Here is a 12,047-nt window from a genome sequence, read left to right as displayed (position 1 = left end):
TCTACAAAAGTTTTCTTCACTATCACACCTACCTCAGTGGTATTTTTTTGCGTCCAAAATGAATGTCCATTTGCTTTGTTAAAGATTACCGAGCCCTCAATGTCAAATTATTACGCTGTGATCACTCCATGCTAACAGAGAGACCACTAAGTTTTCACAGGCCACAAACATTTGGTAAGAAACAACCAAATAGTCCAGTAGGCTTTGTTTATGATGGGATTGAAAAGTAAATTGTGCTATTTTATCAACAGGCACCCTCCCATTTAAAATGACCAAATCTGCACTTCTAATGCTATCAAGCAGGAGGAATCCCCGTTTATCTGTTTTTATTTTATCTGGTAGAAAGGTATCAGGAATATACCAGATTTCCTCTTTATCTGGATTAGCATAAATCTCCAGTGCAGAGTTTGAGATTTTCGCATTTAGATCTCCCACTACTACCACTAAGTGGCATTCTTCCATGTAGCTAACTCATTAATATATAAAAAGAGTGTGCTCAGCAGATGGTCGAAGTTTTTTCCAAGGGAAATAAAGTTTTGACAGCAAAAAAGAAGGTAGGCCTGCCAGACTCTCCCAAACATGCCAGCTTCAGGCAAATACAGAGATTTGATGGATGGTAAAAGACTTTCTGATTCCAATTAATCGAATTCTTGAGTAGAATGGAAACCCCCCCACTCGCATGTCCCCTTTCGGAGTGCTTAGCGTGACAGGAGGATATAAAAAAAACATCACAATCAAAATCTTTGCGCGACCAGGTATCTTGTAAGCATCTAATAAGAGGATTTAAGGATTTTAAGAAATTCAATTTTTCCTCTTTATGACCCAAGACAGCCTTATTCCAAGACAGAAGTATCCCTCCCCTGGCTACCTCAGAGGAGTGCTTCTTTCTACCTCCGGACAGTTGGCATTCTGGGCTTTTGCTACCCATCTCCACTGGGACAAATCGTCTTCTATGTCAGGGGCCTGACGGGTAACTACGGAATCAGGCACCAGATTTATTAAGCGACCCCTTTTGTTTAATGAGACCATAATATTTTTGGCATTACCCAAGGGGTACTCAAAGTCGGGCCCATAGCGTCTAACACCACAGAATTACCGGCCCTCAGAGCTTTTGGACACTGAATTGTAGGACTCATGGTAGAATATTCCTCAAAATCTGATACAGTCCTCGTTTTAAAAAGTGCTCACAATTCTGTAGAGCCAAATTGGCCACTAACAAGGAGCAAAAGGTAACACTGGAGTAGGAGAAATTCTCATGCTGAATAATATTCACATTTAAAATATCCCCGATTTCCACAATGGGCGAAGGAGTATTCTGCGTCACATTGTCTTTCTTTACAGCACCTCTTTGGGGGATCCATAGAGGTACCCTATCACCACGATTGACCGCCTGTACCTTCTCGTTGCACTTAATCTTCAGATGCGACATATTAGAGGTGGAAGGGACTTCTGACTTTTTATTATCCGATGCTATTGACCCTATAAGTGTTCTATTCGACCCCATCTGTAAGTTGCCCAGCGTTTGAGGCCCCACCTCTGGGTTGCCATCTGTTCTGGCCCCCAAAGCTCTGGACCATGTCTGGTGTATCGGAGCCCCACCTCCCGTTAGTGTTCACCTTCCCAAAGGATCGCCCACCTCGCTGAGCTGGAGAGAATGAGGTACCTGAGGAGACTGCAGCAGTAGACTTAATGACCTTGCTGCTGTTCCAGTAGCCCCCACTCTCTCAACAGAAGACATATACGCTGTAATGGGGATCCTGGGCGCACCCTCCTCAACTAACGGTTTGGGACCACCCTCCTCCATTATAGTCTGGACATCGCTCTGGCTGGCTGGGATCTGTGGAAAATACAATTTTGACACTTTTCGTTTAGGGAGTCATCTTGACTTTTTATATTTCTTTTTCATATTTACCCCTTTGAGGTTTGTTGCAGGACCTTCCCTCTTCCCTGCTTTTGATCCTCTTTTCACTGATGAATTGGGGAGTTGGGCCTGTAAGGCGGATGGGGTTGGGACCTCCCCCTCTGTCTCTCCCCTGCCTTTTCGCCCAACATAACCCCCAATTTTCTCTTCTTTCTCAATGGCTCCACTGGCCCCCTTTTTTCCCTTAATGAACAAAGGATAAGGTTTTAGTATGACATTTCCCAAGGGGGGACCCACTACAGCCTCCCCAAAAAGTGAGCTTAAACAAAGCTCTTCATTTTGAAGATTGCACAAAGGTTCAATAGGGGACAATGGGAAAATAGGTATTCCTGCTTGCACAGACACATCTCTCTGCTCTCTCCGGGGAATGAGTAAAACAGGCCTAACATCTGTCTGTTCTTACAATTGCGCAGGTATATTAGGGGAGGGTGTAATGGTGTCCAATTCTTTTGCATTTTGCACTACAAACAACATTACGGAGATAATTTCCAGCATATGATCTGAGCTTAATACAGATTTCTCCAGTACAGACAAAATGGAACTTAATCGTCTTTCGATACAGACGAAATATTCCGAAGGCGCACCATCCCTCTCAATACCCAGCTTCGGTTGTGAACAGGGCAGGAATACATCATGAGCATCACAAAACAGACTCCAGAGAATTACCGTTCAAGTGACTTGTACTACAATATAAAAGAGGCAAAGAGAGACGCCTAGGGGAGGAGCTTACAATTGGAGTGTTCTTCTCCCTGAATCTATTCATTGGATAACCGTCCTTATCAGCATAGTCGCGAGGGGCTCCCCAGCCCCTTGTTTGAGCTTCAATATCAATGTCTGGGAGTGTAAAGTCTTCCCTTGTTTTACATTTTTCACAAACTAATGCCTTATCCACCATCGCAGAAACATCCCTACCGGCATCCTCCCGGAATCCTCTGGCACACCATAGCGCACCATCATCACTGGTTCCCTTATCGGCACCCCCCTCCTCCGTAGGGGCGACTGATACAGCCACAGTCTTATAGTTTGGTTTTTCCCTATTCAAGGAAATGATTTGCTGACTCTGCTGGTTAAGGAGATATTCTGGACCCAACTTTGCATGAGAGGCAACACCCGATGCAGCGGGTGTACCAACAGGTGCGTGCTCTATTTTTAATTGGTTCGAGCGGATATGTTGTAAACTCTGCTGGCTTTGTTGGAACTGTTGGATCGGATGGTTAACACATAAGCCAGGACCCAGATTTGCACGTAAGGAGGTATCAGGTGAGAGTCCACTTAGTCCATCCTCCGCGCCTAGTTTTGTCTGGGCCATGGCCCCTTCACAGGACATTATCTGGCTCCCCGCAGGACCACAAGAGTTTCCCCGTACTTCCCCCGAAAATGGGGGGGGACGTTAAAAAGATGGACTTGGAAAACAAACCTTCATGGACCAATATTGCCTCCACAGGAGCAGTCCGGGAAATTTTCAGAAAGAAGCCAGTGATGGTTGGGTGAGATTTATAGCAAAGATGCTGTAGATGTCTGGTTCCACTATATGATCTCCTCAATTTACTTGTATGGCTTGGAGACAAGGTAAGTACACGCCCAGAGCATAATTTTTTAGAGGACCTCTCACGCCGAAGGGAAGAAACTCTCGCCTCTCACCACCACCTCCACCTCCACTCAATTGATTGTTCAATGATTTTGTGCTTCAGTTGACAACTTGACTCCCGCCGGCAGGACTCACTGCTGGCTTGTTACTTCAGCTACCTCTGTTTCTGTAACAGAGAGCAGCGGCGGGTAGGCGAGGAACAGCGAGGATCAGCGCACTGCTCTGCCCCACAAAAGCCCCACAAGATCACTAAAGCACTGCCTCAGCACTGCCTCAGCTTCTGCATATAATTCTTCTTTCCGTTCCAGAGGGGGTGACGATGTTATCATCGATGGCCAAGCTCCCTGTGTCTCCCACAAGGTCTCTTCAAATGCACTCCCCCTGCAGCACCAATCACCCAGCGCTGCTGCTGTAGCTGTTGACCAGCAGTTGACCAGAAAGAATGCCGCCTGGAGAAAGTCAAAAACCAGCTGGGTCTAATGCTGGTGCTAATACAGATCCCTGTTATTTTTCCTGCGGCCTAAGTAGTGTCACTACGCTGTGGCCACGTAGAGCTGTGCTCACCTTTGCTCCTTTGCACTGGTAATGCCCCCGCGCTGTAGAAATGGAGCGTGCTGTATCGATAGAGCCGCTCCTTGCCTCCAGCTGCTCCTTGCCTCTCCCGTGTGTAGGGGCCCCCACTGTGTGGGGGGCAGGCGAGGCAGCTGGCTAGGAGCCCGGGGGTGTCGGTAGTATGGGAGCCTGCGTGTCGGTGGCGTCCTTCTCGCTCGCTCGTCTCTAGAGCACGATGGCTGCGGGCGACAGGCAACGTCAAACAACGAACTGGAACAGGAGTGAGACAAGCAACATGACAACATAACACTGTCTTATTCTGTATTACTCATATACAGGTTTTGCTTGTCCTTTAACTTAACTCTACTTATTGCCAAATAATGCACATTACATCCTGAATTTTAATCAAGGTTTGTTGGTTATTAATGTCATTCAGTCTTTGCTTTTACAGTTCACTTCTGAAGTCCAAAGATTGAAAACACTCTTTAAATGTCTTACAGTTAGAAGGTACAATCACTACAGAAAATACGTCTTTTCTGTATTGCTAATCCTTATTAGAATGCCTTTCAGTTTAAGCACTGACTGAATTTTGTGCCAAAAAGCTTGCACGGCTAAACACTGCTGGAATACATGTAATATATTCAAAGGTTAAGACTGCAGTCTGTGTGCAGAGGGTGTGATAACCACGAGTCACCTTCTGTGTTATGCCTCTCTTACAGGAACTACAACGTCTTGCAGAAGCAGACAGGGACGCACTTGAGCAAGAGGAGAAACACAATGCTGGACAGAGAACTGGAGCCAAGGAATGCCACTGCTGAATTCAGCTGGAGCCAGGTAAGTGATCGGCAGGAATCAACTAACCCAAGCGCTGACTGAAAGAGTAATGTGGCTTATATAGGCACCAAACAACGTGTCTTGCTGTGGGTTGAGCCACGTGATGGGGAAATAAGCATTTACCAAAACAAATGAAGTAGCACATGTATTCAAGGGTTTTTATGTTCTTTCTGCAGAGACATGTTGAAGCAATTAGGATAATGAAATGCAGCACATTACTCACAGTGACAGTTGAACTGTTGCATGTTTCTTGAATTGTCAGTTGTCATGAGGTTCACATGTTGTTTACCCAGTCCACGTAAAAACAAGCCTTGGCTGCTTTCGCATTTGTCCCACAATACTGGCTAACAGAATCATGCACAACAAGCACAAGCCAATGCAACCAATGATTCACATGCATAGTAACCACTGCATAATTGCTAAAAATAAACACTGTGCCTTCAGTATAAACCTTAATCGGGTTTACATCAGGGTTCATGTGGTTAAGCAGTGGCAGCGTGATGCTACCCATGAGACTGTCATAAACTCTTACCAATTCTCTATCACTCACGCACATGCTCACACATACAGACATACACTTAAACACACACGCTCTCTTACACAAACTCACACCTGCAAAAATGCACAAACATTTGAAAGCATTTTTCTACCTACCTCAGCTCTCAGAAAAAGGTTTTGTTCTACCTCATGGTGCTCATATTTTTATTACACTATTGATGAATAATAAAATATTATTCACCAAACACGTAAAAAAAGGACATGATGAGCTTTCCCTGTGTTCTTGGCCCTGATTTTGCCTTCTCTGAAACCAGAGGTCAAAAAAAGCAATGCCAGGGGTTGCAGCTGCAACCCCTGGTGACCTCTAAATGACATCCATGACAGTAAATTGATAAAGATATTGTGACCAGTCACTCACTGATCAGAGCACTCAGCAAAGTTAGGGCAGATACTGAATGTTTGGGAGAAAGACGGTTTCTACACTTCAGAACAGCAAAAGCATGGCACTGGGTGTGAAAGCCCTTTCTTCCTCACAGCAGACCATGAGGAGTGTGGGCACCAGGCTCCAAACAGTTGCAATAATAAGCAAACTTGGAAGCAATGCCTGCACAACAGGAGTCTGCACTGGATAGGAGGCAGACCCAGTCAAATTCCAGATCTGGCAGCTTTAGTTGAGTGGGATCAGGGCCTGTCTGAGTGAAGAACAAGTTACTTACCATCGGTAACGCTTTTTCTGGTGGATACAGTATCTGCCTGTGGATTCCTCACCTTGTGAATATCCCCTGCGCCAGCAACATTCGGAAACTTTTGTAGCTCTCCACGCCGAAAAGGACGACGTCACAGAAGCACGGCTCCGCTTGCGGCTCCGCTGATGTCACTGGATCAATAAGAGGACCTCGTCGGCGTGATGACGTCAGTTCCGCCCTTTTTTCTGTGCCTTCGAGGCACACGGACGGACTGACAGCAATATATATACAGTATACACAGTACATAATATACAAAACAACACACACAGTGTGAAGATAATACAGGAAGGCAAAAAAATAGCACCCTTCCTTTGACAGTAATAAATTAATTTTGAAACATCATCACTATTGTAGGTATACAAGGGTGGACAACGGGGAGGCGGGTGGGTCAGTGAGGAATCCACAGACAGATACTGTATCCACCAGAAAAAGCGTTACAGAAGGTAAGTAACTTGTTCTTCTGATGGATACATCTGCCAGTGGATTCCTCACCTTGTGAAAAGATTCCCACAGCAGTCCCTATTCCGGAGGAGGGTGTCCACCCTTATATACCAGAAAGTCCTAAAGGACGGAACGAGCAAAGTGTCCGTCCCTCCTCACCTCGGAATCCAAGCAGCAATGCTTCGCGAAAATGTGGAGGGAGGCCCAAGTTGCCGCCCTACAAATGTCCTCCACAGGAACACCTCTAGATAAGGCAGATGTAGAAGACTTTGCCCTGGTAGAATGAGCCCTTATACCCTCTGGAGGTTCCTTACCGGCCAAAGAGTAACAAATCTTGATGCACAAGATAATCCATCTGGAAAGGGTGCGCTTGTGCACCGCTCTACCTTTCCTGCAGCCAACAAAGCCCACGAAGTGCTGGTCGCCCACTCGAAAGTCTTTAGTCCTATCGAGGTTAAAGCTCACCACCCTCTTAGGGTCCAAGCGGTGAAGCCGCTCCTCCTCCTTGGAAGGGTGAGGGGGGAGGATGGAAGGTAGGAAGGGTAATGGACTGCCCCAGATGGAAAGGAGTTACCACCTTAGGCATAAAAGCAGCCCTGGTCCTGAGTACCATTCTTCCAGCATGTATGGTCAAGAACGGGGGTTTTGAACTCAGAGCTTGAATGTCACTTACCTTCCTTGCCGAGGTAATGGCAATGAGAAAAACCGTTTTGAAAGACAACAGCCTTAAGGGACACTTGTGCAAGGACTTGAAAGGAGAACCCATTAGGTACGTTAAGACAAGATTTAAGTCCCATTGAGGCACAGTAAAAGGAGTAGGCAGAAACTTATTGGTAAGGCCTTTAAGGAATCGTAATACAATAGGTGACTTAAACAAAGACGGCTGATCCGGCAAGCAAAGGAAAGCCGATAAAGCCGATAAATATCCCTTCACAGTAGCTACAGCAAAGCCTTGCCGAGCTAGAGAGAGAGCAAACTGGCAGATGTTGGATAAACGAGCCCTCAAAGGGTCAATAGACTTTTCTCCACACCAAAGAACAAATTTAGACCACCTATAAGAATAGATAGATTTAGTGGAATGACGTCTGGCAGACAAAATTACATCTACCACGTCAGGCCGGAGAGAAAAAGAATTCAGGTTGCCCCGTTCAATCTCCAGGCATGAAGGTGTAAGCTCTTGAGGTGGGGGTGTAGAACCTGCCCCTCCGACTGCGAGAGGAGGTCTGCCCTGAGAGGGAGACGGAGCGGAGGGCACGAGGAGAAGATCTGTGTACCACACCCTTCTTGGCCAATCCGGGTATATCAAAATGACTTGGGCCCGGTCTTGGCGAATCTTCCTCAGAACCCGAGGAATCAAGGGTATTGGATGAAACGCATAAAGGAGATGTGAGTCCCATCTCAACTGAAACGCGTCCCCCAAAGCTCCCTGCATCCGATACTGGAGACTGGCAGTGAGCGTTCTCGTGGGTGTTAAACAGATCCACCCGAGAAGTTCCCCACGTCCGAAAGACGTGACGAACCACCTCCGGATGAAGCCTCCACTCGTGGTCGGCCGAGAACTGCCGACTGAGACTGTCTGCACGCACGTTCAGAACTCCGGCCAGATGATTTGCCATCAGACAAATCTGATGATCCTGAACCCAGGACCAGAGACGCAAAGCCTCTCTGCAGAGACAATGCGACCCCACTCCTCCCTGCTTGTTGACATACCACATCGCGGTAGTGTTGTCCGTCAGAACTTGAACCGACTGACCGCGAAGGGAAGGGAGGAAGGCCTTGAGCGCCAAACGTATCGCCCGTAATTCCAGAAGATTGATGTGAAGCAACCTTTCCTCTGGAGACCAAAGACCCTTGATCTCCAGATCCCCCAGATGACCACCCCACTCTAAAGTGGATGCTTCCGTTATCACTGTGGCCACCGATGGAGGTAGATGGAAGGGCTTTCCTTGAGACAGATTGCCCTCCACGCTCCACCAAGACAGATCCGCTGCAGCTTCTCTGGAGATCCTCACAGACTCCCTGAGATCTCCGTTATGCTGATACCACTGCCTGCGGAGGCACCACTGGCGCGCCCTCATGTGCCAGCGTGCATCGTTGAACAACAGAATGCAGGAAGCAAACAGACCGAGCAGACGAAGGACTTTCAGGACTGGAACGACCGCTCCATTGTAAAACAAGGGAATCCTTTCCTGTATGTCGAGAATCCTTTGAGGGGAAGGGAATGCTCGACACACAGTAGTGTCCAGTACCGCCCCTATGAACAGGTTGCGCTGAGAGGGCACCAGTTGAGATTTGGGCACGTTTATCGAGAAACCCAATTTGTACAACAGCTGAGTTGTATCCTGCAGATGATGAAGCACCTTCTCTGGCGACTCCGCTTTGATCAGCCAGTCGTCCATATAGGGGAAAACTGGAATCCCCGACCTTCTGAGAAGGGCTGCCACCACTGCCATCACCTTGGTGAAGACTCGAGGTGCAGTAGTAAGACCAAACGGAAGGACCGCAAACTGATAATGTTACGACCCTACCGTAAAACGGAGATACTTCCTGTGCGACTTCAAGATGGGGATGTGGAAATACGCATCCTGCAAGTCGATCGACACCATCCAGTCCTCCTGTTGCAGCGCTTGAAGAACCTGCGCAAGGGTGAGCATCTTGAACTTCTCCTGTTTCAGAAAAAGGTTCAAGATCTTGAGGTCCAGGATTGGACGTAGCCTGCCATCCTTCTTCGGAATCAGGAAATACCGGGAGTAGCATCCCTGACCCCTCTCCTGCTCTGGAACCACCTCTATCGCACCTTTTTTTTAGTAACGTAATTACTTTCTCCTGCAGTAGAAGAAGGTGGTCCTCCGAGCAAGCACCTTGGCAAGGAGGGTAATTTGGAGGAAATTCCAGGAAGGGAAGGGCATACCCATTCTCCACAAGATATAGAACCCAAAGGTCTGAAGTGACCGATTCCCAATCTTGTAGAAAATGGGTTAGCAGGCGCCCCACAGGACCAACATGATCCAGAATGGTGGATCTAGGGCTGCTTTGCAGTGGTGGGAGGGATGGAGGAAGAGGAAGAGGAGGAGGAGAGCTGCCGACCTCGAGCACGACCTCTGATCCTGCCCCTGTAGCTCTTATACAGGGTGTTCTGTTGCTGTTGTTGCTGCTGCTGCTGGGGCTGCCTGTAGGACCAAAAGGACTACCTTCCAAAGCCTCTGTATCTCCTAAAAGAACCCCTAGGCTGTGTCTGCAGACCCAGAGATTTGGCCGTGGCTTTCTTTCCTTAAATCTCTCTAACGCAGCATCAGCCTTTTTACCAAAAACCCCAGAACCGTCCAACGTGAAGTCCAGAAGCGTTGCCTGCACATCAGGGGAGAGCTCAGATGATTTCAGCCACGCACTTCTCCTTGTGGCAACCGACAGAGTCTGGCGACAGAGTCTGCAGTGTCCAGGCCACTCTGGATAACCTGACGCGCAGCCGCCTGAGTGTCTGACAGCACCTCATTAAAGTTCTGCCTGTCCTCCTCAGATAACTTAGGAGCCAGCTGTTTAGCAGAATCCATGAGAGCGTGAATATAACGGCCCAAGTGACAGGTGCCATTTGTCGAGTTTAAGGCCATACTAGCCGAGGAGAAGACTTTCTTGGCTGATTGGTCGAGTTTTTTAGCATCCCGGTCACTAGGGACCTGTGGAAAGGCACAGGAAGACCTCTTAGAGCAAGCAGCCTGAACCACCAGACTTTCCGGAGAAGGATGGGAAGTAAAAAAGTCTGGATCACCTGGAGCCGCCCTATACCTTCTAGCCACAGTTTTAGAAACCGCAGGAGCTGAAAATGGCTTTCGCCATACCTCCATGACTGGTTCAGTGATGGCCTCGTTAAATGGTAGTAAGGGCTCTGTCACGGTGGAGGGAGAATGTAAAACCTCAGTGAGGATGTTAGGCTTGAATTCAGCAGTTGGCAGCTGTAGATCCGAAATGCTCCGCTGCTTTTCTAATGACCGAGTGGTAGGGAGCCACAACTTTAGAGGGAGTATCAGCTGGAGGAGAAATCTCCCACTCTGGTGACAAATCCAGGCCACGAGTCTCCTTCAACTCTTCAAACAAGTCATCAGACTCCATGAGCTCACCCTCTTCCATCCCTTCAACCTGGTACCTTTGCTCTTCCAGGACTCTTTGAGCTTCTCGCCTGGACCTAATCCTCAGGACCGGCGTGGGCGGCACCGCAACCGACTCCAACGGCGTTGAAAACGGATCCGGAGGAGCAGCCGGAGTCGAACGAGGTCGAGCTGGAACCGGCGAAGATGGAAGCAGCGTCGATGTCCTAGGCGCCGGAAAATGCCAAGACGGCGTCACCGGGAAAAAAGGCATAAATGGAGCCTGAGCGTAGGCTTGAGGAACCCCCAGATTAAAAGCCATTAGAACCATGGGACCCGAAGGTGCTCCAGAGGGGTACATCGCTCTAGTAAAGACTGCATACATTGCATTCAAATAATGCGATGGGTCTTGTGACTGTCCCGGGCCTGGGAAGGGGGTATATGGCTCAGATTGACGCATGACCGGACTCGGGCCAATTGGAGCCGACGGTGGAGCCAGCAGAGTCGAAGACTCATCAGGAGCCGGAGAATGTGCTGGCGTCGCAGATGGAGCCGTAGAGTGCTCTGGTGAAGCCTCAGGCGAGGTCAGGCAAAGAGGAGATGCAGGATTTGAGACGGGAGAGGGAGAAACATAGTCCTTACGACATCGAGTAGGCGAAGTCGATCTCGGAGCCGCTTCTTTATCCGAACGGTGTCGAGAACCATGCCTCTTCTTCTTTTTATGCTTCTTGGACTTAGAAGCATGCCCCAATGTCGACTTCGACGCCGACCTCGACCTCGATCTGGAGCGTCTTCTACCTCTCTTCTCTTTTTTCATTCTTGCTATAAACAACTTGGCTTCTCTATCTTTTGAGGCCTTAGTACTCATCTTTCGACAGCAAGAGCATCCCTCGGCGCCGTGATTCGACGACAGGCACCAGACACAGTCCTCGTGCGGATCCGTGATGAACATGTGCTTACCGCACTCCCTGCACGGCTTGAATCCGGACTTCTTTGTAGACATCTTTAAACAAGAAGCAAGAAGAAAGAGAAACACCAGCAGAAACACAGAGTAACTAGCCAAAGCTACGGAGAGTCCCAGAAAACCGTTAGCGTCGACGGCACGGAAAAAAGGGAACTGACGTCATCACGCCGACGAGGTCCTCTTATGGATCCAGTGACGTCAGCGGAGCCGCGAGCGGAGCCGTGCTTCTGTGACGTCGTCAGCGTGGAGTGCTACAAAGGTTTCTGAATGTTGCTGGCACAGGGGATATTCACAAGGTGAGGAATCCACTAGCAGATGTATCCATCAGAAATGTTGTGACTGTATCATGAAGCAATTTGCCAATACCAAGATACATTCAGCAGCACTCACACTTAGCCTGCTGTGCGTTCAGAGTATCAAC

The 12,047-nt window shown here is 48.3% G+C and overlaps 1 protein-coding gene and 1 long non-coding RNA gene across 4 annotated transcripts in view; one reads left to right on the top strand and one right to left on the bottom strand.

The window, feature by feature from the left end:
• Nucleotides 1-12,047, bottom strand: part of MTCL2 (microtubule crosslinking factor 2) — a 1,546,820-nt gene that overhangs the window by 187,510 nt on the left and 1,347,263 nt on the right. The gene's annotated exons all lie outside the window — the stretch shown is intronic.
• Nucleotides 1-12,047, top strand: part of LOC146811947 (uncharacterized) — a 74,029-nt gene that overhangs the window by 3,120 nt on the left and 58,862 nt on the right. For both annotated transcript variants that reach the window (XR_014966808.1, XR_014966809.1), the window contains exon 2: nucleotides 4,781-4,895. This is a non-coding gene — a long non-coding RNA (uncharacterized LOC146811947). The remainder of the gene's footprint in view (nucleotides 1-4,780; nucleotides 4,896-12,047) is intronic.

This window comes from Triturus cristatus, chromosome 7 (genome assembly GCF_964204655.1).
Source record: "Triturus cristatus chromosome 7, aTriCri1.1, whole genome shotgun sequence".
NCBI lineage: Eukaryota > Metazoa > Chordata > Amphibia > Caudata > Salamandridae > Triturus > Triturus cristatus.
The sequence above is the reverse complement of the archived record's forward strand: the minus strand, read 5'-3'. Positions and strand labels throughout refer to the sequence as shown.